Source organism: Hemitrygon akajei, chromosome 1 (genome assembly GCF_048418815.1).
Source record: "Hemitrygon akajei chromosome 1, sHemAka1.3, whole genome shotgun sequence".
Taxonomy (NCBI): Eukaryota; Metazoa; Chordata; class Chondrichthyes; order Myliobatiformes; family Dasyatidae; genus Hemitrygon; species Hemitrygon akajei.
This window is the reverse complement of record NC_133124.1, coordinates 123,832,026-123,859,610: the sequence shown is the minus strand read 5'-3', so window position 1 is coordinate 123,859,610 and position 27,585 is coordinate 123,832,026. Positions and strand designations below refer to the sequence as shown.

The following is a 27,585-nucleotide window of genomic DNA, read 5'->3' as shown; positions in this document are numbered from 1 at the left end:
AAGTCATCAGGACTTGTAGATACATCACTTTTCAGTTCTACTAATTTATCCAATACTAAGTTTTCACTAACTTTTTTTTGGAGTTCCACAATCACATGAGACCTGTAGCCTCCTATAAAGATCCTGACCCAGACAGACTCCACCCGTATAGGCGAAGCAAGATTCATCCCCACTTCCCCATCTCTCTCACACACACACACACACACACACACACACACACACACACTCTCTCTCTCTCTCCCTCACTCAGTGGCCACTTTATTAGGTACAGCTGCTCATCATGCAAGTATCTAATCAGCCAATCATATGGCAGCAACTCAATGTATAAAAGCATGCAGACATGGTCAAGAGGTTCAGTTGTTCAGACCAAATATCAGAATGGGGAAGAAAGGTGATCTAAGTGACTTTGAACATGAATGATTGTTGGTGCTAAATGAGGTGGTTTGAGTATCTCAGAAACTGCTGATAGATTGGGATTTTCACACACAACAGTCTCTAGAGTTTATGGATAATGGTATAAAAAACCCAAAAAAAAACACCCAGTGAGTGGCAGTTCTGTGAGTGAAATGCCTTGTTAATGAGAGGAGAACGGCCAAGCTGGTTCAAGCTGACAGGAAGGTGACAGTAACTCAAATAACCACACGTTACAACAGTGGTGTGCAGAAGCCCATTTCTGAATGCACAACACTTCAAACCTTGAAGTGGCTGGGCTACTGCAGCACAAGACTTAGGAGGCAGTGATCATAATATGATTGAATTCATACTGCAATTTGAGAGGGAGAAGCATAAGTCACATGTATCAGTATCATAATAGAATAAAGGGAATTAGAGGCATGAGAGAGGAGCTTGCACAGGGGATTGGAGAAGGATAGTGGCGGGGATGACAGCAGAGCAGAGATGGCTGAAGTTTCTGGGAATAGTTCACAAGGGACAGGACAGATATGTCCCATAGAAGTAGTTCTCAAATGGCAGAAATAGGCAACAGTGGCTGACAAGGGAAGTTAAGGACTGCATAAAAGCCAAGGAAAGGGCATATAATATAGCAAAACTGGAGTGGGAAGTTGGATGATTGGGAAGCTTTTAAAATCCAACAAAAGGCAACTGAAAATAATTTTAAAAAGAAAAGATGAAATATGAGGGCAAACTAGCCAATAATATAAAGCAGGATACAAACATTTTTTTCTGTTATATAAAGAGTAAAAGGGAGATGAGAGTTGATATTGGACCACTGGAAAATAATGCTAATGAGGTAGTAATGGGGAACAAAGAAACGTCAGATAAACTTAATGAGCACTTTACATCAGTCTTCAATGTGGAAGACACCAGCACTGTCAGGGAGCAGGAGTGACTGACATTGCTATTACAAAGGAAAAAGTGCTGGGCAAACTCAAAGGTCTTAACGTGGATAAGTCACCTCAGCCAGATGGACTACATCCCAGAGTCCCGAGAGAGGTTGCTAAAGAGATACCGGATGTATTGGTTATGATCTTTCAAGAATCACTTGATTCTGGCATGATTCCTGGAGGACTTGGAAATTGCAAATGTCACTCCACTCTTTAAGAAGGGAGGAAAGCAAAAGAAAGGAAATTATAGGCCAGTTAGCCTAATCTCAGTGGCTGGGAAAGTGTTGGGGTCTATTAGTAAGGATGAAATTTCTGGGTACTTGGAGACTAATGATAAAATAAGTCAAAGTCAACATGGTTTCGTAAAGGAAAATCTTGCCTGACAAATCTGTTAGAGTTCTTTGAGGATATAACAAGCAGGGCGGACAAAGGGGTAGCAGTGGATGTCATTTACTTTGAATTTCAGAAGGCATTTGATAAGGTGCCACACACGAGTCTGCTTAACAAGAGAAAATCCTATGGTGTTACAGGAAAGATACTGGCAGGGATAGAGGAATGGCTGACAGGCAGGAGGCAGCAAGTGGGAATAAAGGGGGCCTTTTCTGGTTGGCTGCAAGTGACTAGTGATGTTCCTCAGGGGTCAGTATTGAGACCACTACTTTTCATAATGTTTGTCAATGATTTAAATAATGGAATTGATGGCTTTGTGGCAAAGTTTGTGGGTGATACGAAGATTGATAGAGGGGTTGCTGGTGCTGAGGAAGCAATGCGATTGAAGCAGGATTTAGACAAATTGGAAGAATGGGCAAAAATACGGCGGATGGAGTACAGTGTTGGGAAATATATGATAATACATTTTGGTAAAAGGAATAGTAGTGCAGACGGTTTCTAAATGGGGAGGAAATTCAAACATCAGAGGTGCAGAGTCCTTGTACAAGACTCTCAGAAGATTAATTTACAGGTTGAGTCTGTGGTAAAGGAGGCAAATGCAATATTGGCATTTATTACAAGGTGAATAGAATATCAAAACAAGGAGACAATGCTGAGGCTTTATAAGACACTGGTCAGTTCTCACTTGGATACTGTTATATCGCAGAAAGGATATGTTATCATTGGAGAGAGTATAGAGGAGGTTCACGAGAATGATTCTGGGAATGAAGGGGTTAACATATAAGGCGTGTTTGGCAGCTTTGGGCCTGTGGGGGGGGGGGGGTTCTCATTGAAACCTACCGTATATTGAAAGGACTAGATAGGGTGGATGTGGAGAGGATATTTCCTAAGGTGGGGGTATCCAGAACTAGAGGGCACATCCTTGAAATTGAGGGGCAACCTTTTAGAACAGGGGTAAGGAGGAATTTTCTTAGCCAGAGAGTGGTGAATCTGTGGAATACCCTGCCACAGACTGTGGTGGAGGCCAAGTCCGTGGGTATATTTAAAGCGGAAGTTGATAGTTTCCTGATCGCTCAGGGCGTCAAAGGATATGGTGAGAATGCAGGCATACAGGGTCGAGAGGAATCCGGGATCAGCCATGATGGAATGGCGGAGCAGGCGGAGTGACCTAATTCTGCTCCTATGTCTTATGGTCTAAAACCACACCAGATTCCACTCCTATATCTCATAAAGTGCTCACTGAGTGTATACTTCTATGTAGCTTCCTATTTATGAAGACAGACACAAATTCTTCCTTTAATTTTTCTGCCAGTTCCATATTTTCCAAAATAATTCCCCTGTTTCAATCTGTCTGGAACCTGCATTAATTTGAGGTCATCTTTTCCTTGTTACATATCTATAGAAGCTCAGTGGTGTCTCGCTTTGCTGCCAGGGTGAGGGGAGACAACAGCTTCCGTTGAAGACGGAGCCAGCGAACGACGTGACCAACGATGACATCCTTCAGACATTTCACAAAACTACTACTTCTTCCTTCAGATATGATTTTACTACTAAGCTGTGTGTGATTTACATTTTGGTGGCGTGCTGTTGGGCTGATTTAGCAGTCTGGCACTTTGCTTTCTCTGAGGGAGTTTGGTGAGGTTCAGGGAGGAGTGCACAGCCTCAAGGCCAAGAAACCTGAAGAGCCCATGATTGACTCCATTTCTTGCCAATTAAAGCACCGAGCAGGATTGAAATCGAGGATGAGCACGGAAGGCGAGCAGGTGGTCAGCACCATCTGCCTGTTTGTACTGGTTTCTCTCGCTCCCTCTTGCTCACTGCTGCCAGAGGAAGGTGCCTGCGTTTAACCAGTCTCTCTCTCTCTCTTGCCTGCTACTGCCAGAGGATCGTGCCGGAGTATTGTGTCCTGAGCGAGGTTTAATCGACACAGTTTGTGGATTGGATTCTATAGTTCATGTTATGATGTGCTTCTAATTTCTCGTTTCTCCTTTTTTGTTGTGATTTTGATTGGGGCAGACTAGCTCTGTGGCCTACGGTCAATGAAAAATTGAACTGAAATGAACTAAACTGAACAGTTCAACCTGAATATTTCAAGGACTCCATGGTTTGATGCTTTATGTTCTGTGTGTTTTTCACTCGTTTATTTGCTGTTTGCCTGACTTGTCCTTTTTGCTCATCGTGTGTTCGATGTTTCCTTTGAACGGGCTCCATGGTGTTTTGAGGCTGTCTGTGAGAATAATCCTCTCAGGGTTGTATACTGCATACATAGCAAATGTACTTTGAATCTTTGAACAGGAGATGATGGGAAAGATCTGCGGATCTGGGTGCTCTATCAACACCAAGTGATGCCCCCGGAAAGGCCTGCAATCTCCGTGCCAGCCCTGAGGAATGAGTTGTACACTGCATCACCCTCAACACCAGCCCTGCAAGCAGCCATTGAACAATTCCTTGGTGTTGCACCCCACACCACGCCCTATGGAAATGATTTCATTGTTGCAAGAACACCAGTGGAGGGCTGTGTCCTCAATGATCCATGCAGCAGATTCAGACTGCAATTTATTTATCAAAGTACATCGAAACATACAGTGAAATGCATCATTTCCACTGACAACCTAAGGGTGTGTCGGGAGCAGCCCACAAGCATCACTTCACATTCCAGCGCCAACATAGTGTGCCCATCATGCTCGGCAGAACAACTCAGAACACAACAAGCACGAAGGCAAAGCAAGCCCCCTTCCTCCCTCCCACTCACAAGTACAGTCCCCCAATCTCAGGGCTTGGGCCTCCGTCTTTCTGCGAACTCGTGAAATCACCCACAACTGGGTCTTCGGTTTCTCCGGTGTACACACAGAGTTTGCAGACTTGACATCTGGACTTCCAATTGACCTTTGAGCCCGATCTTTGGTATGGACACAGATCTCGCTGATGACAACGAACGAAGGACTCGAACTCTGGATTTGCCATTGGTGAGAGTAGCACCACAGCAGCTCGAATGGCTGTGGTTTATCTGGCAGGGTACCAGCTTGATGTACATATTTAATGCTACAATAACCCTTACTGTCAATTCAATTGGAGCTCTTGTTCTCTAAAATTAACCTGGAGCACTAAGCACATGAAAATATTCTGGGTTATTGCTACAATTGAGAACTGATTTTAAGCCGATTTCTCTCTAGGTCAAACATCCATTTTCAATAGTAAGCCATGTCACATCACTAGATGTAGACTTGCCATAGTTCAAAGTTCAAAGTAAATTTATTATCGAAGTACTTATATGCCACCATTAATCACCCTTGGATTAATTTTCTTGCAGGCATTCACAGAGAAGTACAATAAAGTTAATGGAATAATCTCCTGAACCCGGCGGTGTGGACTCAAGATTCCTGCACTTGGAGTAGTGAGAACAGAGGTAGATGGGTCAAACGTAGGTAGATGGGATGGGCTCGGAGTACTGGGGTTAAACACTGGTCGGTATCGTATTCCTCTCTCGGAGCACTGGAGTTAAACACTGGTCCGTATCGTATTCCACTCTCGGAGCACTGGGGTTAAACACTGGTCCGTATTCCCCTCTCGGAGCACTGGGGTTAAACACTGGTCCGTATTCCACTCTCGGAGTACTGGGGTTAAACACTGGTCCGTATCGTATTCCGCTCTCGGAGCACTGGGGTTAAACACTGGTCCGTATCATATTCTGCTCTCGGAGTACTGGGGTTAAACACTGGTCCGTATTCCACTCTCGGAGTACTGGAGTTAAACACTGGTCCGTATTCCATTCTCGGAGTACTGGGGTTAAACACTGGTCCGTATCGTATTCCGTTCTCGGAGTACTGGGGTTAAACACTGGTCCGTATTCCACTCTCGGAGTACTGGAGTTAAACACTGGTCCGTATTCCATTCTCGGAGTACTGGGGTTAAACACTGGTCCGTATCGTATTCCGTTCTCGGAGCACTGGGGTTAAACACTGGTCCGTATTCCGTTCTCGGAACACTGGGGTTAAACACCGGTCCATATTCCACTATCGGAGTACTGGGGTTAAACACTGGTCCGTATTCCGTTCTCGGAGCACTGGGGTTAAACACTGGTCCGTATTCCGTTCTCGGAGCACTGGGGTTAAACACTGGTCTGTACCGTATTCCGCTCTCAGAGCACTGGAGTTAAACACTGGTCCGTATTCCGCTCTCGGAGTACTGGGGTTAAACACTGGTCCATATTCCACTCTCAGAGTACTGGGGTTAAACACTCTTTCTGTATTCCACTCTCAGAGTACTGGGGTTAAACACTGGTCCATACCGTATTCCGCTCTTGGAGTACTGGGGTTAAACACTGGTCTGTATTCCACTCTTGGAGTACTGGGGTTAAACACTGGTCCGTATCGTATTCTGTTCTCGGAGTACTGGGGTTAAACACTGGTCCATATTCCACTCTCGGAGTACTGGGGTTAAACACTCTTTCCATATTCCACTCTTGGAGTACTGGAGTTAAACACTGGTCCGTATCATATTCTGCTCTCGGAGTACTGGGGTTAAACACTGGTCCGTATTCCTCTCTCGGAGCACTGGGGTTAAACACTGGTCCGTATTCCACTCTCGGAGCACTGGGGTTAAACACTGGTCTGTACCGTATTCCGCTCTCAGAGCACTGGGGTTAAACACTGGTCCGTATTCCGCTCTCGGAGTACTGGGGTTAAACACTGGTCCATATTCCACTCTCAGAGTACTGGGGTTAAACACTCTTTCCGTATTCCACTCTCAGAGTACTGGGGTTAAACACTGGTCTGTATTCCACTCTTGGAGTACTGGGGTTAAACACTGGTCCGTATCGTATTCCGTTCTCGGAGTACTGGGGTTAAACACTGGTCCATATTCCACTCTCGGAGTACTGGGGTTAAACACTCTTTCCATATTCCACTCTTGGAGTACTGGAGTTAAACACTGGTCCGTATCATATTCTGCTCTCGGAGTACTGGGGTTAAACACTGGTCCGTATTCCACTCTCGGAGTACTGGAGTTAAACACTGGTCCGTATTCCATTCTCGGAGTACTGGGGTTAAACACTGGTCCGTATCGTATTCCATTCTCGGAGCACTGGGGTTAAACACTGGTCCATATTCCGTTCTCGGAGCTCTGGGGTTAAACACCGGTCCATATTCCACTATCGGAGTACTGGGGTTAAACACTGGTCCGTATTCCGTTCTCGGAGCACTGGGGTTAAACACTGGTCCATATTCCGTTCTCGGAGCACTGGGGTTAAACACTGGTCTGTACCGTATTCCGCTCTCAGAGCACTGGAGTTAAACACTGGTCCGTATTCCGCTCTCAGAGCACTGGGGTTAAACACTGGTCCATATTCCACTCTCAGAGTACTGGGGTTAAACACTCTTTCCGTATTCCACTCTCAGAGTACTGGGGTTAAACACTGGTCCATACCGTATTCCGCTCTTGGAGTACTGGGGTTAAACACTGGTCTGTATTCCACTCTTGGAGTACTGGGGTTAAACACTGGTCCGAATCATATTCCGTTCTCGGAGTACTGGGGTTAAACACTGGTCCATATTCCACTCTCGGAGTACTGGGGTTAAACACTCTTTCCATATTCCACTCTTGGAGTACTGGGGTTAAACACTGGTCCCTATCGCATTCCGCTCTCGGACTACTGGGGTTAAACACTGGTCCGTATCGTATTACGCTCTCAGAGTACTGGGGTTAAACACTGGTCCGTATTCCACTCTTGGAGTACTGGGGTTAAACACTGGTCCGTATCGTCTTCCATTCTCAGAGTACTGGGGTTAAACACTCTTTCCATATTCCACTCTTGGAGTACTGGGGTTAAACACTGGTCCGTATCGCATTCCGCTCTCGGAGTACTGGGGTTAAACACTGGTCCGTACCATATTCCGCTCTCGGAGTACTGGGGTTAAACACTGGTCCGTATTCCGCTCTCGGAGTACTGGGGTTAAACACTGGTCCGTATTCCGCTCTCGGAGTACTGGGGTTAAACACTGGTCCGTATTCCGCTCTCGGAGTACTGGGGTTAAACACTGGTCCGTATTCCGCTCTCGGAGTACTGGGGTTAAACACTGGTCCGTATCGTATTACGCTCTCGGGCCTTGATGGCCGACTTCAAGGTGCCATACCTGCTTTCCTGACACTCAAGTTCGCCGAATCCTTCAGAGGACTCTAAGATCGTCAGTTCATTTAGATGTTTAAAAAGTATGCTTCTTAAAGGGAACTTCTACACTGCAGATTGCATCGATTGTAGTTCAGAAGAAGTATATCTGGTAAAATATTCAGTAGTTTTGTGAGGTGCCCGCAAACAGTCACTGTATATCGCTAGTGCCATTTTGTTGCACTAGCTACAATACTTGACTGACCGCTCTACAATACTTCAGGATGTGACTTTCTCCTGGAACAAAGTATCCAGTTTACTTTGACATATAGATAGGCAAGTAGATGATAGAAAAATGGAGGGCCGTGTGAGAGGGAAGGATTAGATTGACCTTTGAGCTGTTTAAAAACTGGCACAACATCGTAGGCCGAAAAGCTAGTAGTGTGCTGTAACATTCTATGTTCAATCTACTTCCAAACTGACTCCTGCCCAGCAACTCTAAAAGAAAACTTAAATATCCGACACATATTGTAGAACGCGTGGGGTGGCAGGTGGAGGGGAGGAGCATACAAGGAGTTTAGTGCAAACACGTCCCCAGTAAACGGATGGGCCACCAAATAGACACCTTCCAGGATGATGTAGAGCACTGAGAACATGATGAGACAAAATAAAGCTTATGTCTGACATCAGGGCTTGCAAATCCTGGAAGTGTCTGGAACTTTCCTCAAAATTCAAAGTAAATTTATTATCAAAGTACGTGTACTACCCTGAGATTCATTTCCTTGCAGGGATATACAGGAAAATACAGAAATAGAATAGAATTTATGAAAAGCTATCCATAAACAAAGCAGCTAATGTGCACAAGAAGACAAATTGTGCAAACCAAAAATAAATAAGTAATATCGAGAACTCCGTTTCCTCTGCTCCAAGGAATACCAATCCCAGACCATGTCGTCTTCCTCAGTAACTCAGGTGTTCCCATGCTGTCAATATCTTCACAAATTCTCTCTGCATAGCCTCCACTGCAATCACATTTTTCCTGTAATGTAGTGCTCAAAACTGTCCAGGTCCTCCCCATGTTACAGCAGGGTTCTTGTTGACTGCCCTCCATTTTTCTATCATCCATGTGCCCATTTAAGAATTTCTTAAATGCCCCTGGTGTATCTGCCTCTGCCACCACTCCTGGTGCACATTCCATGCACTCACAACTCTGTGTAAAAAAAAAAATGAAGCCCCTATACTTCCCTCCAATCACCGTATAATTATGCCTCCTCATATTTGCCATTTCCACCCTGGGAAAAATTCTCTGGCTATCCACTCGATCTATGCCGCTTATCACCTTTCACACCTCTGCCAAGACACCACTCATCCTTATAGCTTCCACCTTCTGCCACCTTTTTATACTGTTTGGAAACTTATTTTCTCAATCATCCTACATGTAAGTCTAAATCATTAATACAGGCTACAAAAGGCAAGGGACGGTGTAGACCCACACAGGTTCCAAATTGCTGCTTTCCTAATTTCCCTACACTTTGATTTATAGTGAAGATTAATAAAACAACCGGAATTTTTGAGAGAGTAAATAGCAAGTACATAGCTGGATGGGTGGAAACAAGGGAACTCACATTCAAAGTAACTGATGGAAGGATTCAAGTAGTAATGAAGATTCCACCCTTCCCTTCCTCCCCTCCCAACACCTTAAAATTATGCCCCCACATATTAGTTAGTTTCATGCTGGAAAAAAGTCTCTGGCTATCCACTCACTCTCTGCAACCTATCATCTTGTACATCTCTATCCAGTCACCTCTCATCCTCCTTCACTCCAAAATAGAAAAGATCTGGAAAGCTTCCTGAGTAATGAAGTAAAAATAATAGAATCTGTGCCTGCAGGATCTCCTGACCTCGTGCTGATGTCGGGATTAAAGTGGGAAACACTTTTTCAATGTGGACTGATATGACGGGGCAAAATGGCCTCCTTCTGAACTGTTTATTTTTAAGGACTTCCTTAGAACTCAAGAAACTCTCATTGTCAGTCTTGTATATATTCGACTGGAGCAACTACTGACAAAATCCAAATGTATTCATCATCCTCCAAATGGAGAACTGTTTAATTTCTTTTTGAAATCGACACTCATTGGTCACTTTATCAGGTACTTCTGCTTGTTAATGCAAATATCTAATCAGTCAATCATGTGACAGCAACTCCATGCATAAAAGCATGCAGACATGGTCAAGAGGTTCAGTTGTTGCTCAGACCGAACATCAGAATGGGGAAGAAATGTGATCTAAGTGACTCTGACCATGGAAAATTGTTGGTGCCAGATGGAGTGGTTTGAGTATCTTAGAAACTGCTGATCTCCTGGGATTTTAACACATAACAGTCCCTAGAGTTTACAAAGAATGGTGCAAAACATAAAAAGTATTTGGTGAGCGGCAGTTCTGTGAGCAAAAATGCCTTGTTACTGAGAGAGGTCAGAGGAGAATGGCCACGCTGGTTCAAGCTGACAGGAAGGTGACAGTAATTCAAACAGCCTCGCATTGCGACAGTGGTGTGCAGAGGAGCATCTCTGAATGCACAACACATCAAACCTTGAGGTGGATGGGCTACAGCAGCAGAAGACCACTCTGAGTTCCACTCCTGTACCTAATGAAGGGGCCACTGAGTGTATGTCTCCCTCCCCCTCCCCATAATGACATTAAAACTATTGACTACACAGGCAAAAAACCTCCTAGTATCCACCCTATAAAGATTTCAAAGAATTTTACATTTCAGTAAGGGCTCCAGTCATTCCCTTAATTCCAAACAATACAAGCCCATTCTCCCAAATCTTTCCTCAGAAGACAATATTTGTATTCTTAAAATGAAATTAAGTGAACATTTGTTGCAACTCTAACACTAATGTATATTTCCAGAGCCCGAGGGATCAAAACTGAACTCAGCATCCCAGATACACTGTCTCACCAAAGCAGCAAACTTCAAATGCAGTTGACACTCATTCAGATTTTGCTGACTACACTGTCACTAATTAAACCAAGCCACTGGCAGAAATGGGATGCCATTTGGTGCCAAGCAAACTTCCACTGGCATACAACCCAATGTCTTGTGGTTGGTGGTGGAAGCATAGCGTTTATTTCTGACCATTAAGAAAAGTGCCAATGAACGTCCATGGAAATGTCTATCCATTGGCAGGCAAATGTCCGTTCAAAAGGATCTCAGGAACCCAGTGGACACACTGTCATCAAGTTAGCGAAACAGTGAATCTGTTTTAAAAGTAGCAACTAGGCAGGAAAGAAAACAGTGTCTCGGAAAGCAAAGATAAAAACCGGAACACAAAGACCACTAAGAAAGACGAGCTCCATTTGTCACATATACATAGAAACGGACAGTAAACTGTGTCACTTGCGTTCACAACCACAGTCCGAATGCGCTGGGGGCAGCCTGCAAGTGCTGCCATGTTTCCACGCCGACATAGCATGCCCTCAACTTACTAACCACAACTGGTAGTCAGTCTTTTGGAATACTTGAAGAAATTGGAGTTTCCGGAGGAAACCCATGTGGTCAAGGGGAGAACATACTTACAGACAGCAGCAGTAATCGAACCCCAATTTTCCAATTGCCAATGCTGTAAAGTGAGATGCTACCATGACAAAAAATATTGTAATAAAATATTTTAAAGAAAGATTTATAAAGAAATGTCAATACACAAGTGGAAGAATATGGGAATTTTAGAATCAAAGATGCTACTGCGCAATAGCTATAGATTAGCACACCTAATCCATACTATGACTATATGCAATTAAGAATGAATATGTGACTGTGGACTCACGTTCAAGGACCCAAAATTCATGTTGTTAGTGTTATTTATTTATTTATTTGTTCATCCATCCATTTATTTATCTATCTATTTATTTATCTATTTTTGAGTTTGCAGAGTTTGCCTTCTTTTACACATGCTTGTTTGTCCATCTTTGTGTTGTAGTTTATCATTGATTTTATTGTATTTCTTTGTTTTATTGTGAATGCTTGCAAGAAAATGAATCACTAAGTAGTATATAGTGACATATACATACTTCAAAAACAAATCTACTTTGACTGAACCCCTTTGACTTTGAATCACACAGATGAGCCCGTAAAATATTTCCAGAATGCTTCATCATAACCTTGGTCCAAAAATACTTAAACTTTTCTTTAAATGACTGGTTTCTGATGATTATGCCAGAGCTAGCACATCCTATGAAGAGCTGAGGATCAGTGATAACATTGAAGGTACATGCACACATTGCTGGAAGCATCAGCTGCACAATGCCATTATGGTTGTCACAAATCATTGTGGACCTCTGTTTATCTGCTGCTGAAACATTTACCCATGCCCTTGCCACTTACAGCTTCAGAAAATCCACTTATCCAGAACTCCATACAAATAGTTCCTAGGCTGTACATTTATATATTTTACAGGAGATGGTCATGTGTAGGGAGTTCCATGATTTAGCTAGTGTCCTCTGTACAACAGGCATTCACAATATACAGCTTATGGTCCACAGCCAGTACAGAATGCAGATCGTTCTGGCATGTACCGGGGTCTCCTACACAATTGCAAGAACCAAGTAGATAGCTTGGCTCATTTACTAGTGGGGGGGGGGGGGGGTTATCATTGCTCAATTGAGGCAAGCAATTTGGTTTCAGTTAGGTAAACTCTAGAACTAATTCAATGCCTCTTGGTTGCCCTGACTCTTCGAATAAGCAACATCATGATGACAAGTCCAAAACAGGTGGAGAATTTACATGTACAATGTCAGGAAGACAGAAATTTTTCAAAATAAAATTCATTCTGCAGCAAGAACTGAACTTGCAAAGGTAATGGCTGTTCCTTTATGGCTAAACTTAACCAGAGTAAAACAAGCTAAAACCAACATTAAGATCAAGGGAACTTGTAAACTTTATACTCTTTGATACACCACTTTCTGTAAGAACCTTAGTGGAAAGTAGCAGGAAATACAGGGGGGGGGGGGGATGTCAGAGCTAAGTTTCTTTTATACACACTAAGTGGTGGGTACTTGGAATGCTTTGCCAGATGTGGTGGTAGAGACAGATACATTAAGGGCATTTGAGAAACTCTTAGATAGGCACATGAATGATAGAAAAATGGAGAGCTATGAGGAAGGGAAAGGTTAGATTGAACTTAGAAAACAGTAAAAGTTTGGCTCAATATCATGGGCTAAATGGGCCTGTGCTGTGCTGTAATGTTCGAAGCTGGCTCGTGATGAATGCAAGTCCCATTACATTGCACCCTCAGAATGAGCAGTGTCCTTTGACGAAAGCACAACCCACATGACAGATGATGGCCCTGTGAAAAAGAATAATTAGAAGTCTCCAGGCAAGAAGACTGTTATTACACACTTTAATTCATTCTTCACGCGATGGTGACTTCAAGCGCTGGTGCTGTATGCAATGTGGCTAGATAATTTCAAATTCTGACACTTGCCCTCCACCCATCAGTCTCTGGTGGCCTTACATCCAGAAACCTTTACATTTCAGATGTCCTCCTCTGCTTAGGGAGCCAGCCGTGATTCTGCTTTTCTCTGCAGCTTTGTGCACTCTTCATGAAGAAGGGTTACAGGAGATCAACCGGTCACGTCTACGACAAAGGATGTTTGTTGATAATGAGGGATAGATGTGGTGAATAATTGGTCAAATTTCAGTGGTGGCTGGACTAATGAAATGTAATCAAATACATCAATGCGAATGAATCCTACAGAGCGAGTTAGTACGTACGGTGATATGTGAGAGTAGGGTTAAGAAAGCAAATTGCTGGTGTTGAAGTGATACACATATCACAATCAACTACTTTTGACAATGAGTTCAGGTGCCTGGGATCATTTTCTGTGGCTATATATTGCAGCCTTTACTGGCAGGCTTCTGCAGGTCAGCTAGGAAGACCACGATCTCTGCAGATCTTTGAGGTCTCCATCATGACCATCTGTCAAACAGTCAAAACAAGGAGACAGCCTTCATTCACCTCCAATTCCTCTATTCTAGTTACAGTGCAGCCAACTCAAGGATGCATCAATAGAGCATTGTGAAACAAAGAAACTACACTTGTGCCATATAAGGTGGTATTAGACCAAAGAAGGTATTAACCAACACCCCCCCCCTATTTTTTAACGTTCTTATAACTTTCATAATGCAAGCAATTGATTATTTTTAAAAATTTTGACATGTGGATATCTGAGTAACACACACAAAATGCTGGTGGATCTCAGCATCTATGGAGAGGAACAAATGGTTGATGTCTCAGCCCGGAATGTCAACTGCTTATTCCCCTCCATAGATGCTGCCTGACCTGCTGAGTTCGTCCAGCATTGGGTGTGTGTGTTACCTTGGATTTCCAGCATCTGCAGAATCTCTTGTGTTTATGTGGATATCCGATCTAGACCGAGAATATTGGGGTTACACAAAGTCATTGCACCAGTATTACATCCATGTACTCCGGTTGAACATGAAACCCAGAACTAATCTGAAGATGCCATGGTTCAATTTTAAAGTCAGAGGAAGAAGTGTTCAGAAGCTCAAGTGTTTCCCTTGCACAGGTCCCTCTAGCCCCTCCTCAACGTGCACTCAAGCAGCCGAAACCACAGGCTTCACACAAACTTGGCAGGATCAGATAATGAAAAGAATTTCCACGGATCAAGGCAGTTAAATGAAAGAAGGAACATGCAGCATTTTTACTGTAAAACTCTGGTTCATTTTTTTTTACTGTTATGCTGTTCTGTATTTGATTTTTGTGCTGTTCTCTGCAAGCTGCTTGTTTGGGTTACTGCTGAAGATAAGAGATAGGAGAATTGTGAGCCATCCAAGTAGGATGGCTGGATTAAGGGGAGGTTTCTCTGGTGAGGGACACTAAGGCTGGGCTTGGGGCTTTTGTTAAGGAGATGAAGAGAGAAGACACCAGAGAGAAGAGGTTGTAGGATTTGACCTGGAGTGGGGCCGTGATTCGATGAAGCCCGGGGTGAGATCGAAGGAGGATTGGTGAAGGGGAAACCGTGAGCTCCAACTTGTGCACATTAGATTGTTTCATTAAAATCGGCCCTTTTCTTTTTCTGTTCTTTCTTTACTAACCCTTTAGTCAAATTAAGAATTATAAAACTAAAGCTTTTAATTGTATACAGTGTACTGTCTGTTACTTTGTGGCATTACTGTATTTGTAACAGGGTAATGAATCACATGGCATCCACACAAACGGGGGGTTCGGGTGGGCTCCTGCCTCAATCTCACACGTTTAGCGAAGCCGGAGATTGTCTTCACTAGACTTACGCAGCCGATGGAACCAGAGTTTCATTACCTTTTGTAAATAAACTACGCTACACAATCACCAATTTCCCTACCTGTATCTTGTTAACAGTTCCAATTTCAGCAAGGGATTCATTTGATATTAGCCTTAACATTAACCAGACCATTAAGCAAGAGCACTTGCATTTAACAAGCAGAACATCTGGAGTCCACTGGAATCCTTGCCCAGATTGAACTCTGTCCTGATGACATTGTGTCCTATTTGTAAGTAACTGCTGTGCACACTAAATATTAACTGGCTTAGTTGGCTGAACAATCTCTTAATGAATTACCAATGAATGACTGAAATCATTACCAAAATAATCTGATGGAAAGAGGGACAAGGGAGAAGTGTGATAAAATAGAGAAAATAAAGAATAAAGCAGATGACAGTGAAGGAAAGCAGGAAATTTGTTCAAAAGAATGAAGGGAGCATAACTGCGGAGCAGATGACGCGAAAGGATGGTTCAGTGGAAAAGAGGAAACACAAGATAGGACCAAGAGCATGTGGGGTAAACAGAAGGGACGGCAGTAGAAGAGGAAAAGATAACTGAAACTTCAGAATGCTTTCCATTTCTCTCTGCTTCCTGCCACTAAGGAAATTTTAGGTCCAATTCTCCGTGCTGGACTTGTTAAAATGCCTTGCTATAATGACTAAACAAGGAAAAAAATGCCTGAAGGAGAAAGAAGGCAACATTTCCAGTGATTAGATAAAACAACAAGTATTGGGGAAAAGAAACAGATTTATTTTCAAAGCACCAATTGCTAACTAAAAATGAACTCACTGTCTCCTCAGCATCCTAAGAAAGATCGCCTGAATAGCGAATACAATATTCTGAGGGTGCTCCAGCTGGTTTCACTTTATATCATGGTGTGATACTGTAATTCAGTACTTGAGCACGTTATCCATGATTTCAGAGCAGGGCACGATTGAGGAAACAGCACATTATGGGGTAATCGTTTGCATCTAACAATAGCCCAGTTTATCTGTTGAGCTGTAAATGCACATTCCCAAGATTATCCCAAAACAAACAATTTTTCGACTTTTGATGAACACAAAGTGCAAAGCAAAGATCTTGTTGATTAACTGTTTTGATTGTGGAACCTTGTCCATAACCGCATTTCAGAAGTCATCAGGCTAGAAATTACATTATAAACTTTAATAACATTAAAATAGCATGATGGAGTCGCCTAAGGAGTAGATGAAAATCATGAAGATTCCAAAGTTCACAAAACATCAGTGTCAGGTTTCCCAGTGTAACATTGCACTAAAACTCACATTACCATTTAAAAAAAATTATGCATTTTTGATTTTTTGGATGTTACTGAAAAGATAAATATTTATTAGCCATTCCTCAGAAAAAATTTGTGAAGATAATGAAGCACCATGAAGGTATTAGCACAATTATTGTTGGCAAAATTTCAGATGGCGACGAGGAGGCGTACAGGGGTGAGACAGATCAGCGGGTTGTGTGGTGTCGCTACAACAGCCTTGCACTCAATGTTAGTAAGACCAAGGAACTGACTCACCCAACATTTTAGGAACAGCTTCTTCCTCTCTGCCATCAAATTTCTGAATGGATAATGAACCCACTAATGCACTATTTTGTTTCCTGCACACTTTTTGCACTACTTATTTAATTTAACTATATATATATATATATTTATTTTTTATAGTAATTTATAGCTTTTTTCACTATTATGCATTGCAATGTACTGCAGCCACAAAACAATAAATTTTATGACATATGCCAGCAATATTAAACATAATTCTGATTCAGTGTTATTGGGGAAGGAATTACAGAATTTAAATCCCGACAAAAAAAGGGAATGACCATGTATTTCTGAGTGAGGAATTGTGCGTAGTGATGTTTCCATGCTCACTCTGTGCTTATTCTTCTTGATGGAAATGAGAGCAGGATGTTTGCCAGAAGGACTTGGTGAGATTGACTGGGCCAGAGTGATGTTGATGTACCTGAATTTCATGCAGAGATCAATGTCAGTTGCCTGCATTGTTTAATTTCTTCCATTCTAATGAAGCCCTTTGATACAACATGACAGAGGGCATTTAAGATTAGCTTTGTCACGAGTACGTCAAAACATACAGTGAAGTGTGTCATTTGCATCAAAGACCAGCACAGTCTGAGTGCGTGCTGGGGGCAGCCCACAAGTGTTGCCATGCTTCCGGCACCAACACAGCATGCCCACAACTTACTGACACTAACTGTACAGGTTTGGAATGTGGCAGCACCCGGACGAGACCCACATGGTCACGGGGAGAACATACAAACTCCTCCTAGGTAGCAGTGGGAATTGAACCCTGATCAGTTTTCGTGGTGCTGTAAAATGTTGTGTTAAGCATCATGATACGCTGCCACTCCACTTACCCACAGTAACGATCAACTTTACTGCGAGTCTGCAGAAACACAAATAGACCAGGTGGAGAGGGCAGACATTCCTGACATTAGTAAACCGGATATGAGTTTTACAGAATTTGGTCAATAATCTTGCAGCTGTCATTACCCAATCTGGTCTGAAATTTGGAATTTACTACTGCTGTAGAAGCTGTGGAAGACACAATTCTGCTCAGTTCTGTCAAAGGGTCTCCAAGATGAAACGTTAACTGTTTCTGTTACCCGACCTGCTGTTTTTTCCAGCCTTTTCTCTTTTGTTTCATATTTCCAGCACCCACTGTTCTTTTTTAAATTTGAACTTGCATCTCTGGATTGTTAGTACAGGTTCCTATTTTACTATGCAACACACAAAATGTTGGAGGAACTTAGCAGGTCAGGCAGCATCCATGGAGGCAAATAAACAGTTGATGTTTTGGGCCAAGATCTTTCCTCTCCACAGATGCATCCTGACTTGCTGAGTTCCTCCAGCATTGTGTGTTGTTCTGGATTTCCGGTACTGTAGAACCTCTTGTGGCTGGAAATTTACTGCAGCACCAATGCCATACGACTGTTCACAGAACCGCATTCACAGTTCACACACTTCAAGAGCTGCAGGGACGAGCATGTGCCTTTGAGAACATGCCGAGTCTTTCCAAACCAGAAGCCCCAGAAGAATTAGGGGCAGCATGGTAGCATAGCAGTTCGCATACTGCTTTACAGCACCAGCGACCCAGGTTCAATTCCTGCCATTGCCTGTAAGGAGACTGTAAATTCTCCCCTTAACCAGTTTTCTCCACATCTTAAAGATGTAGGTTAAGTGGTCAAGTTTGTAATTGGGCGGCACAGGCTCATTGGGCTTGCTGTATCTCTAAGTAAAATAAACAAACAAATAACCAGGAGATTCGCAGGGCACAGCCATTGTGAGTGAAATGTTAGAGACAGAATCAGGTGCACAACAGCTGTGGCAGGGTTTGCATGCCATTACTTCCTACAGGACATAACTTGACTCCCCAAAGAGCTCAATGTCTTTAATGCACACCTTAAAAGGGAAAATAACACTATGCCCGTGCAAATCCCCACAGTATCTGGAGATCCTGTGATCTTTGGCTTGGAGGCTAATGTCTGAATGCCCTTCAAGAGGGATGAATGTCAGGCCCTGATGGTGTACCTGGCAGGTATTCAAAATCCGTGCTGACCAACTCATTAGAGTGTTGAAGGTATGATCATCCATGAAACGATCCTTCTGAATTGTATTTACGTTAATTTAAACCAGATTATCTCAAAATGCCATCATCATTAGGCACTCCCAGAATACATTTATCTTCTCAATGGAGCACCAGGCGGGCACACCTGCAGTGCTCGTCAATGACTTTTTGTTCAACCTTTTGTAATGACTACCATTCTCTTTTCTTTTTCAATCTTTTTATTAAGTTTTTCACAAGTAAATACATAATAATCATAGTAGTATAAAGGGAGTGGGATTACATTGTTGGTGATTAACATAGGGGGAGAAAAAGCTATAAATAGCACCAATATAATTGACCTCCCAAACCCTTGATACCCAAAATAAAAAAAATGGAAAAAAAAACCCAAATTGAAATTAAAAAACAACCTAAAATAAACCAAACTAAGACAAAACTAAACAAAGCTGGGCTATTCAATTATATCAAATAAAATCTTTAATGTTGTTAACTCCGCTCCTCTACTCAAGCCAATGAATAAAATAAAGGAATCAGAAAACGTCAGATTGCATTCTATGAAAGTATTGAATAAAAGGCCTCCAAGTTCCTTCAAATTTAACCGAGGGGTCAAATGTACCACTTCTAATTTTTTCTAAATTTAAACAAGATATGGTTTGGGAGAACCATTGAGATGTGGTTGGAGGATTAATCTCTTTCCAGTTCAATAGAATAGATCTTCTAGCCATTAAGGTAGCAGATGCAATCATCCGCTGAGCTGGAGTGGGCAAATCAATCACTGGTAAGCCAAAAATTGCAGTAATTGGATGAAGTCATAAATCCATATGTAAAATTGTAGAGAATATATCAAAAATATCTTCCCAAAACTTTTCCAAAAGAGGGCAAGACCAAAACATATGAGTCAAAGAGGCTACCTCAGAATGACATCTATCACAGATCGGATTTACAGACCATTCTCAGCTCCTGAAAACTGGAAGAAACCATCCCAGTTACAGGGCTATGTAAATGCTGGCTGGCAGCCGCAAGAACATCCAATGAAACATCTTTGCGTGCCAACATAGCTCAGAGATACACCAGGAACCTCACTATTAAAGTCTCAGCTGCTTACTGGATGTTAAAACAATTTTTCAAAGGCATCTGTATTAAAATGAAGTAAACAACTTCTACACCACAAACAAGCGAAAATCTGCAGATGCTGGAAATCTGAGCAACACACACAAAATGCTGGAGGAACTCAGCAGGCCAGGCAGCATCTAGGAAAAGTGTACCTGAAACATTGGCTGTACGCTTTTCCACAGATGCTGCCTGGCTTGCTGAGTTCCTCCAGCATTTTGTGTGTGTTGCACAGAGTGAGGATCTCACAGCTTGCACTCTCTGATGTTTGAGGTCCTTTGTTTCAGCAGATTTGAGTAATAGAAGAGATTCAGGTGGTTTAGAAGTGCCTTCTGGTGTTTCACTACCTTTAGGATGTAGGTTGTTGATAATCATAAACTCAAGAGATTCTGCAGATGCTGGAAATCCTGAGGAACACACACGAAGTGCTGGTGTGTGACCTGCTGGTTTCCTCCAGCACTTTGTGGTTGTTGGTAATAGATGTGTTTGATGACTCTGGGTTTGTACTTACTGGAGTTTATTAGACTGAGGGGGAACCTCATTGAAACCTATTGAATATTGAAAGGGCTAGATAGAGTAGATGTGAAGAGGACGTTTCCTATAGTGGGGGAGTCAGAATACGAGAACATCCATTCCAATGCTGTCTGTAAGGAGTTTGTACGCCCTCCCTGTGAATGCTCGGGTTTCCTCCGGGTGCTCCAGTTTCCTCCCACATTCCAAAGGCACACCAGTTAATTGGTCATTGTAAATTGTCCTGCGATTAGGCTAGGGTTAAATAGGTGTGTTGCTGGGCAACCCAGTTCATTGGAGCTGAAAGACCTGTTCCACACTATACCTCTAAGTGAATAAGGTAGGCACACAGATGATAGAAAAATGGAGGCAGTATAGGTAGGAAAGGTTAGATCGATCTTAGAGTAGGTTAAAAAGTTCAGCCTAACGATGTGGGCCGAAGGACCTGTACTGTGCTGTAGTGTTCTATACTCAATGGTCACTTTATTAGGTACAGGACTGGAACCTGGTGTACTGCAGCCCATCCACTTCAAGGCTTGACATGTTGTGCATTCAGAGATGCTCTTCTGCACAAACCTGTTGTACAGAAGGTTATTTGAGTTACTGTTGCCTCCAGTAAGATTGTATCAGTCTGGCCATTCAACCTCTCCCATTAACAAGGCATGTTCAACCACAGAACTGTTGCTCACTGGATGTTTTGTTTGTCTGATTGGAGAGGACAGCAGGCCATGGAAGAAAGCAAAGAGGAGAGGAGCACCAGAGGAGGGCAATAGTCAGGCAAAAAGATAAGGTGAGAGAGTGAAAAGGGGTTTGGGGAATGGTGAAGGAGGGGCATTATCAGAAGTTAGAGAAATCGATGTTCATGCTATCAAGTTGGAGGCTACCCAGACGGAAAATAAGGTGTTGTCCTCCAACCTAATATGGCCTCATCGCAACAGTAGAGGGGGCCATGGATTGATACATTGGAATGGGAATGGGAAGTGGAATTAAAATGGGTGGCCACTGGGAGATCCAGCTTCTTCTGGCAAACAGAGCGTAGGTGTTCGGCGAAGCAGTCTCCCAATCTGCTTCAGGTCTCACAGATATAAAGGAGGCCACACTGGGAGCACCAAACACAGTAAGTGACCCCAGCAGACTCACAGGTGAACTGTCGTCTCACCTGGAAGAACTGTTTAGGGCCCTGAATGGTAGTGAGGGAGGTGGTGTAGAGGCAGTTGTAGCATTTGTTCCACTTGCAAGGGTAAGTGCCAGGAGGGAGATCAGTGGGGAGGGATGAATGGACAAGGGAGTACAGAGGGTATGATCCCTGCAGAAAGCAGAAACTGGGAGGTGTGGGAGGGAAAGATATGCTTGGGGGTGGATCCCCTTGGAAATGCACCACATCTTTTACCCATTATTGCTAACAGTGACATCCATCTTTACTCCCTCCTGCAGCTATTTGGAAATTGTTTTTCTGATTATAAATAGCACCGTACCAAAGAAGTTTAACAATGTTAAAATACACAAAAAACTTGATTTACATGAACAGGAATGCAAGCCTCAGGCAAGTGTTTTATGTGCAATTCTATTAGCAGCCTGAGGGTTTTATAATCTCGCTGATAACCAATGTCACAATTTGCATATTTATGTGCATCTTGACTTCTTCATTATGGGAGCGTTATGGGCTCAACCTATCTGGCTGTATAGCGAAAATATTGTAAAAACCTCCAACACAAAGGTATAAAGAAACCAAAGGCATGGAATAAAAGTGGGGACTTGATACAAATCACATCAATGTATTAGACTGTTGTAAAATCTAATATTTAGTAATTTTAGTAATAAGATTTAGCCATTTTGTTTACTTACCTTCTCTGACAATACCGCTTGTACTGATAAAAATGTTCTGAGAATCACAATTAATATACGTATTCACACAAAGAAATGTGCCCCTGCTCTCATAATGTTAACTGAAAGCCACCTGGAAGAAAGCTTTGGTCAGGAGCTGAACTAATTCTGTGCAATGCTGCACTACGTCAGTTTTAGCATGCCTTATCATTTTGATCTTTCACACAGAGAAATCTTGTTAAGGAAGCAAAATGTTTTTAGCAGCTGCATTTTATTCACTGAGTATTTCTTTTGGAAAAATACTCCACAATAAAATCAACAAAATTGATTCTTAGGATACCAGCTCATTTTAATTCCTTGTGTCTTAAGTCTTTGTGTAATAAACAAGGGAAGCATATAACCTGTGATGGATTCTGACAGGTTCCAGTCTGAAATTCCAATTGATCTGATTACTCCTGAAAAGCTTCACTCCCACCATTCAACCAGCTTGCGGTGTTCCGATGCTAACAGCATCTTCGCACTGACTCAATGTTTCATGACACAGACATTTTAAAAATCATCTTTGCTTAAAAGCCAAGCACCAGTTCAAGTCTGCAACACAAAATGGTCTGTACAGGTCAATGAAGGTTGGGAACAAAAACGTGTCCCAAATGTGAAAGCAGGAGCCGAAGGCTTGAGCTGTCTGCTGACCCAAGTACATCCTCAGCCCCAGATTCAAAGTTCAGAGTAAATTTATCATCAAACACGTATAAATCACCAACACACACAAAATGCTGGTGGAACACAGCAGGCCAGGCAGCATCTATAAGGAGAAGCACTGTCGACGTTTCAGGCCGAGACCCTTCGTCAGGACTAACCGAAGGGAAAGATACTAACTATATACTATCCCAAGATTCATTTTCTTGCAGGCATACAACAGAATCAATGAAGAAATACAAAGACTGAGGAAAAAAAACAATGTACAAAAGACAAACCATGCAAATACAAAAAAAACAATGAATAAATAATTCTGAGAACATGAGTTGTAGAGTCCTTAGGTTGGGGAATCAGTTCAGTGTGGAGGTGAGTGAAGTTATCCATGCAACCAGCTGATCCCACACTTGCCCCTTGACCAGATTTGACTATACCAATTATGCCAGTGGACCTGTGGTTCTGCTACATACACCAAAAAGTGTGTGCAGCCTTCACGGTGCCCACATTGTCCAAATTTAATGCAAACTGTTTTCTAGGCCGCTATCCTGGAATTTAACTCAGTGCTATCGGTCAATGCCACAACACAACAAGCAATACAGATTTCACTTTGGTTAGAAAACATCAGTAAGAAGATGAAAGCCACTGTACAATTGTAAGTTCCCTTTCCTCACTCCTGACTGACAATTCATATCTCCTTAATCAGAATCAGGTTTGATATCACCAGCATACGTCGTGAAATCTGTTGTTTTTTTGCAGCAGCACATAATAACAACAACTGTGAACTGTAGTAAACATATATATTAGTTAAATTAAATAATGAGTGCAAAAAGGTAGTGAGGTAGTTTTCACGGGTTCAATGTCCATTCAGAAATCAGATGGCTGAGGGGAAGAAGCTGTTTCTGAAATGTTCACTGTGTGCCTTCAGGCTTTTGCACATCCTCCATGATGGTATCAATGAGAAGAGGGCATGTCCTGGGTGATGGGGGTTCTCAATGACGGACGCCGGCTTTTCTGAGGTATCGCTCCTTGAGGATGTCTTGGATGCTACGGAGGCTAGTGCCCATGAAGGAGCTGACTGAGTTCACAACATTTTGATCCTGTGCAGTAGCCCTCCCCTCCACACAGACGGTGATGCAGTTAGAATGCTCTCCATGGCGTATCTGTAAAGATCTGCTAGGGACTTTGGTGACTACCAAATCTCCTCAAACTCCTAATGAAATATAGCTGCTGTTCTGCCTGGTTTGTAGTTGCATCGATTGAATAAAATATAAGTTGTAAATTTGCACTACAATCTTATCTCTAAGCTGTAGTCATTCACATCCTATCAAAAGGGAGCCACACTTTTTGGAGCAAGCATAAAAATCTTTGAAGCTTACCAGATGCCGACTTGTAAAGCAACAAAGTGGTACAATTACCAGCTGGAACAATCAGCTCGACATGGAAGAACTTTTCAAGATGACAGATAGCAAATTTATAGTATAAATGTTTATCCACTCAGCTCTCAAAATGTCTCTCTCCTCAAAGAGTTTAAATATTACTTCTGAAGAATGGACTGGAGTGCTAGGTGTGAACAGAAGACTTGTTGTGTTGCTATGATATACACTTAAATTGACCTGACTTCTGGAGGACTTGTTTGAGCACACAAAGGAACATAGAACATACACTCAGCGGCCACTTTATTAGGTACATCCTACACCTGTTCGTTAATCAAAATATCATGTGGCAGCAACTCAATGCATAAAAACATGCAGACACGGTCAAGAGGTTCAGATGTTGTTCAGACCAAACATCGGAATGGGGAAAAACTGTGATTGAAGTGACTTTAACTGTGGAATGATTGTTGGTGCCAGAAGGGGTGGTTTGAAATCCTAGGAGGTCAGCAAAAACTTCTGATCTCCCAGGGTTTTCACGCACGTCAGTCTCTAGAGTTTACAAAGAATGGCGTGGAAAACAAAACATCCAGTGAGCAACAGTTCTGTGGTTGAACATGCCTTGTTAATGGGAGAGGTCGAATGGCCAGACTGATACAATCTTACTGGAGGCAACAGTAACTCAAATAACCTTCTGTACAACAGGTTTGTGCAGAAGAGCATCTCTGAATGCACAACATGTCAAGCCTTGAAGTGGATGGGCTGCAGTACACCAGGTTCCAGTCCTGTACCTAATAAAGTGGCCATTGAGTATAGAACACTACAGCACAGTACAGGTCCTTCGGCCCACATCGTTAGGCTGACTTTTTTAACCTACTCTAAGATCGATCTAACCTTTCCTACCTATACTGCCTCCATTTTTCTATCATCTGTGTGCCTACCTTATTCATTTAGAGATATAGTGTGGAACAGGTCTTTCAGCTCCAATGAACCGGGTTGCCCAGCAACACACCTATTTAACCCTAGCCTAATCGCAGGACAATTTACAATGACCAATTAACTGGTGTGCCTTTGGAATGTGGGAGGAAACTGGAGCACCCGAAGGAAACCCGAGCATTCACAGTACAAACTCCTTACAGACAGCATTGGAATGGATGTTCTCGTATTCTGACTCCCCCACTATAGGAAACGTCCTCTTCGCATCTACTCTATCTAGCCCTTTCAATATTCAATAGGTTTCAATGAGGTTCCCCCTCAGTCTAATAAACACCAGTAAGTACAAACCCAGAGTCATCAAACACATCTATTATCAACAACCACAAAGTGCTGGAGGAAACCAGCAGGTCACACACCAGCACTTCGTGTGTGTTCCTCAGGATTTCCAGCATCTGCAGATTTTCTCCTGTTTGTGATTGGATAGCCTCAGTGGCCACTTTATGAAGTAAAAGTGTACCTAATAAACTGGCCACTGTATATGTTGATGGTCTTCTGCTGCTGCAGCCCATCCATTCAAGGTTCAACATGTTGTGTGTTCAGAGATCTCCTCTACTCTCCACTCTTGTAAAGCGTCATTACTTCAGTTGCTGTCGCACTCTGTCAGCCTGGACCAGACTAGCCATTCTCCTCTGAACTCTCTCATTAATAGGACACTTTTTGCCCACAGAACTGCTGCTCACTTGATGTTGTTGTTTTTTGCACCATTCTCTGTAAACCCTAGAGACCATTGTGCGTGGAAAATCTCAGGATTGGGGAGCATGCCTTATGAGAATAGGTTGAGTGAACTCGGCCTTTTCTCCTTGGAGCGAAGGAAGATGAGAGGTGACCTGATAGAGGTGTACAAGATGATGGGAGGCATTGATTGTGTGGATAGTCAGAGGCTTTTTCCCAGGGCTGAAATGGTTGCCACAAGAGGACACAGGTTTAAGGTGCTGGGGAGTAGGTACAGAGGAAACGTCAGGGGTAATTTTTTTACTCAAGAGAGTGGTCAGTGTATGGAATGGGCTGCTGGCAACGGTGGTGGAGGCGGATACGATAGGGTCTATTAAGAGGCTTTTGGATAGGTACATGGAGCTTAGTAAAATAGAGGGCTATAGGTAAGCCTAGTAATTTCTAAGGGAGGGACGTGTTCGGCACAACTTTGTGGCCGAAGGGCCTGTATTGTGCTGTAGGTTTTCTATGTTTCTATGAGGTCAGCATTTTCCTCTGGTTCAGAACTCTGATGGCTGAGGGGCAATAACTGTACAGGAACTTGAAAGCATGAGTCCTGAGGCTCCTGTGCCTTCTTCCTGATGCCAGCAACATGAAGAGAGTGTGGAGGTGGCGGGGATCCCTGATGATGGATGCTGCATTCTTGCAACAACACTCCATGTAGAAGTGATCAATAGTGGGGAGGCCTTTACCCATGATGGACTGGGCCATATCCACTACTATTTGTCAGATTTTTAAAGATTTGTAAATTTTCTCTGAACTCCATCAATCTTATTGATACATTTCCTGTACATAGATGACCAGGACACTTTGAAATTCAACAGGTTTCAAAAGCTCCCAGTCATGTCACATTCCAGGGGGAATGCTTTCTAATGTACTATGCATTGCATATATAATCAGCATCTTAACCTGCTTCCTCTGATTCAATAATCTTCTTTATTTCTCACCATACAGCTATTAAGTCACGAGGATGTACAAAATCCTTCTTGATCAAATCCTGATCTTACAGCTGCCACTGTAACCCGTGGCACTAACTGCTACACCACCGTTATGCCCAAATAAAGAGGATGTCTGTGGAAATAATTCTGTACAGAGGAACCTTAGAGTAAAATATTCTGTCAAACACTCTCTCTCTCCTATCAATACAAGCCATCTAAGAAACACTGTAAAATGCAGTATTAATCACACAAAAGGAGCTTTACACAAGACCTTGCATTTTTATTTAATTGTCTTTTAACAGTCTGACTATTAGGGTGACTCAAAGTTCACTAAGCACATCCTGAAAAAATGCTGTGATTACTACAGTGATTGCATTATTAATACATATCTGAAATAAATTTGGGTATTTCTCCAAGATTTTTCCCTATGAAATTCCTTCCTGCTGTAAACAGCTTGTTAAAATGATCATCCACTAACAGATACCATTTTGGGAAGTACAGCTGAAACGCTAACAAAAACCTTAAAAATTGAACTTTCCAGTAAAACTATTTGGCTTAAGTCTTTGGTTACAAACTTTTATTTTAAAACATCAAATATATTTGATATATAATTATGCCAGGTGTTCCAAAGTATAAACTTAAAAACACTAAAGTCAAATAATGTTTAGTCATCCA

At 42.5% G+C, this 27,585-nt stretch overlaps 1 protein-coding gene across 7 annotated transcripts in view; it reads right to left on the bottom strand.

Moving 5' to 3' along the window:
* The window catches only part of LOC140730596 (neurocalcin-delta), a 323,285-nt gene that overhangs the window by 61,888 nt on the left and 233,812 nt on the right, over positions 1–27,585 (bottom strand). Inside the window, exon 1 of one of the 7 annotated variants that reach the window (XM_073051328.1) lies at positions 22,224–22,295. The exons of the other annotated variants lie outside the window; for them this stretch is intronic. The gene's annotated coding sequence lies outside the window, so the exon portion shown is untranslated. Of the gene's footprint in view, positions 1–22,223; positions 22,296–27,585 lie in introns of those variants that run through there. 7 annotated transcript variants of the gene reach the window in all.